Source organism: Triticum urartu, chromosome 6A (genome assembly GCF_056163025.1).
Source record: "Triticum urartu cultivar PI428250 chromosome 6A, HENAU_Tu73, whole genome shotgun sequence".
NCBI classification, from domain to species: domain Eukaryota; kingdom Viridiplantae; phylum Streptophyta; class Magnoliopsida; order Poales; family Poaceae; genus Triticum; species Triticum urartu.
Genome location: NC_141878.1, coordinates 591,922,414 through 591,928,642, shown reverse-complemented (window position 1 = coordinate 591,928,642; position 6,229 = coordinate 591,922,414). Strand labels below are relative to the sequence as shown.

Here is a 6,229-nt window from a genome sequence, read left to right as displayed (position 1 = left end):
GATATTCGCGATGTTTGACACCACAAAAGTAGAAATCAAGAAGGAGCATCAATTGTTGATGGTTGGTGAAACCACTAGTTTCAAGAAGGGCAAGGGCAAAAAGGGATACTTCATGAAACGGCAAATCAGCTGCTGCTCTAGTGAAAAAACCCAAGGTTGAACCCAAACCCGAGACTAAGTGCTTCTGTAATAAGGGAAACAGCCACTGGAGCAGAATTACCCTAGATACTTGGTAGATGAGAAGGCTGGCAAGGTCGATAGAAGTATATTGGATATACATTGTGTTAATGTGTACTTTACTAGTACTCCTAGTAGCACCATGGTATTAGATACCGGTTCGGTTGCTAAATGTTAGTAAACTCGAAATAAAGGGCTGCGGAGTAAATGGAGACTAGCTAAAGGTGAGCTGGCAATATGTGTTGGAAGTTTTTCCAAGCTTGATGTGATCAAGCATCGCACGCTCCCTCTACCATCGAGATTGGTGTTTGCGTTGAGCATAGACATGATTGGATTATGTCTATCGCAATACGGTTATTCATTTAAGGAGAATAATGGTTACTCTGTTTATTTGAATAATACCTTCAATGGTCTTGCACCTAAAATGAATGGTTTATTGAATCTCGATCGTAGTGATACACATGTTCATGCTAAAAGATATAAGATAGTAATGATAGTACCACCTACTTGTGGCACTGCCACGTAAGTCATATCGGTATAAAACGCATGAAGAAGCTCCATGTTGATGGATCTTTGGGCTCACTCGTTTTTGAAAAGTTTGAGACATGCGAACCATCACTACACCACAACACTGATGCAAGGACAGAAAAACTGCCAGGATAAGGCACTTATAAGGGCAGAAAAACTGCCGAGACAGTGTTTCTCCCGGCAGATAGAGCTGCCACAAGAACGGCTGCCGGGGATTACTTCTCCCGGCAGATAAACTTCTACTGGCAGTTTCTCTGCCCCAACCCATGTATTTGCCGGCAGTGCGTTTTCTCCCAGCAGATTGGTTGGGGCACATGAAACTGCAATTGCGGGCGGTTCAACTGCCTACAAAAGCATCTTTACCCGGCAGTTATTATGCCAGCACTTTGATTTCACTAGCAAATTATTGTAGATGTCCCTAATGTAAATCCATTCATTATATTTAGCCAATCAGGACACATCACATAATTCATACATACACTTCAAAGTAACATATAAGCCTCATCAAAACCCTTGAACTTCATTCGATAAACGTATAAGCAGGTTGTGGCACAAAAGGAGAAGTACATATATGTTTCTAGATGTGCCACGCAACAAAAATGAATTAGTGCCACAAAGGGAAAAATACATATGTTTCTAGATGTGTCACACACTGAAAACGAGCATACGTGGCTATGTGCCAAAACAAACAGAATTTGCCAATGTCTCCAGGTTCAACAAACATGGCGCATTACATTATAAATCCACCAACTTAATTGTAGGTCTTGCAACCTTCAACAGCTTGTAGATTATCCAAACCTCCACCAACTAGTGTATCAGGATAAGCCACCAGCAAGAGACGCCATCTCATTCAAATAATGTGCTGTATCAGGATAAAAAGTTTACTGCGGTCACCTTTGGCAAAACTGCTAAAATGGATGCAGAGACCTCTAACTTGATATGATGCGCCTTAGATGATTCCTTCTCCCTCTCGATGATATGGCTGCAGAAGAAAGCAAAGTCAAAAGGATTGGTTCATTCTGTAAAATTGTGACAAGGACACCTTCAAGTTTAGACTCACATTTTCTTCACTAATCTCCGGTAGACCTGGAGTTCAAGTTTCTCCAACGAGGTAGACACCACATTTTAATAACCCTGCAAGAGAAATAAGCAATCAGTGTCCCCGTACAAATAAGTAGGAAGCAATCAGTCGCATCGGAGGGTTGAAATTTTTCAGCACACAAATATGTGAACTTACGGGTCTTCATGTCTATCAAGGGCTTGCTTAAGGAGCCTGAGATCCCTCTCCTAAGTGAAGTCACAATATCTGCCAAATGAAAGATTAAATCAGCACTTGTACAAATCAAAATGGTTATGGGGAAACCTTCAGGTAGGCTATTTCATTTCTCCACTGTATTACCATTTCAACTTTGTTGTTTACTAAAATGGACTAAAATGGTGCAGTTCCTGTGTACAGGTGTTCTGAATCAGACCACAATTGCAATAATCTTTATATTTGTATTTCAAACTATAACATAAGAATTTACAGCACAAAGAACTCAACGGGTTCTAGATGTACGATACAAATGTCCAGTTTGAGTTGTATGCACATATATTAAGAATGTATTATGCACCCACATGCAAAATTACCATAAGTGGTCACCATATTGTCCTAACACACAACTAAGAATGAGGTTTAAAAAATATGTTTAGTTGGAGAATCAGAATATCAGATCCATTTTGTTGTAACATTTCTTTTTTTTCTTCTATTTAGTAAAAGAAGCACGAATTAATACCTAATACATTCAGCAACAGTTCAAGTCAGTAACATTAACTGATAAACTAATTAAGTTCATGTGACCTTTTTAGGGATGCAAAAACCAAAATAGCAGTAAGAATATCACTATCCATATAAAAAAACTGCACTTGTTCTGTCCAAATATCAGACATACAAAACACAAATAAACAGCTGAGAAGAACCACACAATTGAAAACTACTCCCTCTGTAAATAAATGTAAGATGTTTTAGGATACTAAATTAGTGACCTAAAACGTCTTACATTTCTTTACAGAGGGGGTAAATCACAGAATGTCTACATCTATAGAACTAGGACTAACTGCAAAATTTCAACACTATATGAGTGCCCCTTACTAGATTACTAAGGGCTAAATGGTATTGGTAGCAAAGAAATCTCACCGTCTGTCTAGAAGTAGAGGAGGTGGTGTTGCTCGAGCGACGACGCAGATGACGTAGGCAGTGCTGCTCGGACGAGGAAGTAGAGGCGAGGCGACAATACTTGCAGCCAAGGACATAGAAGATGCACTACCTGGGGGAGATGACGTTGTAGACGCTGCTTGGCAGAGAGGACAAATAATATGCACACTGATCACAGGAAAAACAACCCAAAAAGATTATTTCAGTGAAAACACCAAGTGAAAATTAGAGAACAGTTTGCAAGGATTACATCTAGGAGAAAAGAGCACGATACTCAGCTAGCATCATGACCCATGTTCTTCCATTTTTAAGATTTAGGGGCATATCTCCCCATTCCCATTACTACAGACTGATAATAGTCAACCACATATCTCAGATTCGTCCCCATCCAGGGGTACCCTCTAAACATCACAAACTATGCCACACAGATCAGCACTAATACCAAACCTTGGGCACTTGACGCAGAACCTAAACAACAAGCACCCAAAACTTCCAAATTATCAGCAACAAAACAACAGTCTTATTGCAGAGATGAGATCCATGTTACAAAAAACAAGGCTAACAAATCATATGTCAATCCATGTATTTTGTTTAAAAAAATCTTAACATAAAAGGAAAACAACATGTGTGCAGAGATGAGAACCATGTTACAAAAAAGAATTCTGCTGACTTCAAAGCTCAAATGATAACTGGAAAGCAAGTATACATGATCCTGATTATAGTTTCCAGTTGTTTCTATAAAATCTGTACCACAAGTAGATAAAGATTACAACATTGATATTGTTTCTGTTTCTTACCGCATCCAAAGTACATAGCTGTTACACAACTTAAAAAGTAAAAAAAATGGCTAGTTTGATCACTTAACAACACAATGAAGTGCCTCCCTAGTGAAAACATCCAAAAATAATATGAAAATAAACTGTTCCCATAAGCGTAAAATACAGTAAGAAATGAGCACTCAGTATACTTTTGATGGTGTAATTCAATAACTGGGCGATATGTGCATTATAACAAATTAAAAAGTATCATATATGAATCATGTTTTTAAATATACAAGAGGGCGGACAGCAATCATAAGCTTAAGAATATCTTACATCAGAAGGGGTTGCATCATACTTTTGATGTGCAAAATTGTTTCCACATGAAAAGTAAAGTTAATGGATCTAAGAAACTAAAACATAGATGGTATTCTTGTACATACAAGAGATTTAACAGTAAACCACAATAGGACTTCAATTCCACTTCCAATAGAAAAGGAAAACATACAATAAAAAAGATGCAATCAGTACAAGAGTAGAAATTTATGTGTACAGACAACATATTCCTGATATGTACTAATTACGGGCTCTGTGATTAGGGGAAGGCATTAAGAGATAGTATGGCAGAGAGCACATCAGTGAACTGCATCATGCCATTTCAGGAAATTTTCAACACCATATCAGTGCCCATTACAAGATTACTAAGGGTTGAATGAGAGAAATAGCAGATAAATCTGAACGTCAGTTGAGAAGTAGAGGAAGTGGTGCCACGGGAGAGGCGAGGACGTAGATGAGGCGCTATCCAGGGGAGATGATGTACTCAAAATGGCACTGCTTGGCACAGAGAACGAATAGGAGGCATGCTGCTCAAAGGATAGGAAGACCAATTACACAACATATAGCATACAAATTGAAGAACTAAATCAATGTTATAACCATGTTAAATCAAATAATACAAGCTACATGGATCCTTGGATAACCATATACTTCTACCGATATAACAAACAAAAAGAAAGCTTAGGAAAATTATTGTGGATATGGGTCCAGGCATGTCCTAAATAGATCCAAAGGTATAAACTAGAGGCTGGCAAACCAGATATATATATATATATATATATATATATATATATATATATATATATATATACACAGGCCCAACGAATAATTATTTAGTATATCAGGTAGCAAGGCATGTTTCAAAGTTTCACAGAGAAAAATCTACAGTTGATTCAATTTCTTCTAAAAAATATCTACTTCTAACTGAACTACAGTACTTTCCTACATCACTACTCTACAGAAAATAATTTCCTTAATATCTTCACATCAAGTGCAAGATTCAGATGTCCACAGATTAGAATAGACAACATCTAAACAACGCATTTTTAAGTACTAACTAAAAGCAATGGCAGTGCCAGCCATAACAACTACATAATGTAATTACAAGTGCATAATTTTATCCATTGGCATTCTAACCATGCCGCGAGCGCTCCTGCCATGGGTGTTGCTCCTGCAATCTAGTTCCAGTGTCCACAACACAAGTTCAGAAAAGGATTGCTTACCTTGGCGTGTAGAGGATCCTCGTGGAGAAGTTGCTGCCGGAGGAGAGGAGCTCCTGGAGGTTGAAGCGACTGCTCGAGGAAGAGAAGCTGGCTGGTGGAGAACGGCGGTAGATCTAGGTCGCGGGAGAACGGAACTGAGTGCAGAGGCGGCGCTGGTTGGGGGCGCCCAGGGAAGGGTGGTTGGCGGGGCGGGCGTGGGGGGAGGTTTGTTGGGGAGGAAGCTAGCACCGGCGGCGACGAGTGGGTGGTCAGCCTCCGCGGCGGCCATGGTTCAGGCGAGGACCTAGGTTGGGGGCGGCGCGGACGGTGGTCGAGGAGGACTTGGGATAAGATAATGCTCCGGAGGTAAATTTGGGAGGATTTATTCTTTCAGAGATCTAAATTTCGGCCTCTCGCGCGCTCCTCCTCTTGCACCAGCGCGCGTCTAGGCCAATATTTTGGTGTGGGCCCAGAAACAGGAGCCGGCAGATAAGATGCCTGGGCTTAGTTGTGCCGGCAGATTATGTGACCCAAGAACTGTGCATAATTGCTGGCAGTGCACGTGCCGTGGTTGTGCCACTTCTGCCGGCGGTTGTGATGAAGCTATGTACCTAGGGTAGGGGCATGGATCTGTCCTAAGAACCCTACCCAAGAACATCTCTGGAAGAAGTCACCTTTTAATCGACTTGAAGGTATCCCACTCGACGGATTCAAGACACTCGACCAGGAAGCTACCACTCGACCATGAAGCCAACCACTCGACTGACAGGAGATCTAAAGTCACTCCGCAAGCAAACGGTCGGCCATTAAGTAGTCTTTATGGTCATCATAGCACTTTATTAGAGACGTTATCAGTAACGCCCAGTCTTAATGTATTTTAACCCTGCATTACTGGGGGCCGGAGGGGTCTGGCGAACTCTATATAAGCCACCCCCCTCCTCAGTAGCAAGGGTTCGCACCTCTGGAATTCATACACACATAATCCAATCGACCGCCTCCGGGCACCGAGACGTATGGCTGTTACTTCCTCCGCG

The 6,229-nt window shown here is 40.8% G+C and overlaps 1 long non-coding RNA gene across 1 annotated transcript; it reads right to left on the bottom strand.

Annotated features, from left to right (window-relative positions):
- Window positions 1-1,188: 1,188 nt before the first annotated feature.
- On the bottom strand, window positions 1,189-5,593 carry LOC147966833 (uncharacterized). Its single transcript, XR_015609079.1, has 5 exons — window positions 5,217-5,593; window positions 2,882-4,520; window positions 1,943-2,011; window positions 1,766-1,839; window positions 1,189-1,687 (listed from the first exon to the last, which is right to left on the bottom strand). It is a non-coding gene; the product is annotated as an uncharacterized LOC147966833 (long non-coding RNA).
- Window positions 5,594-6,229: the final 636 nt, after the last annotated feature.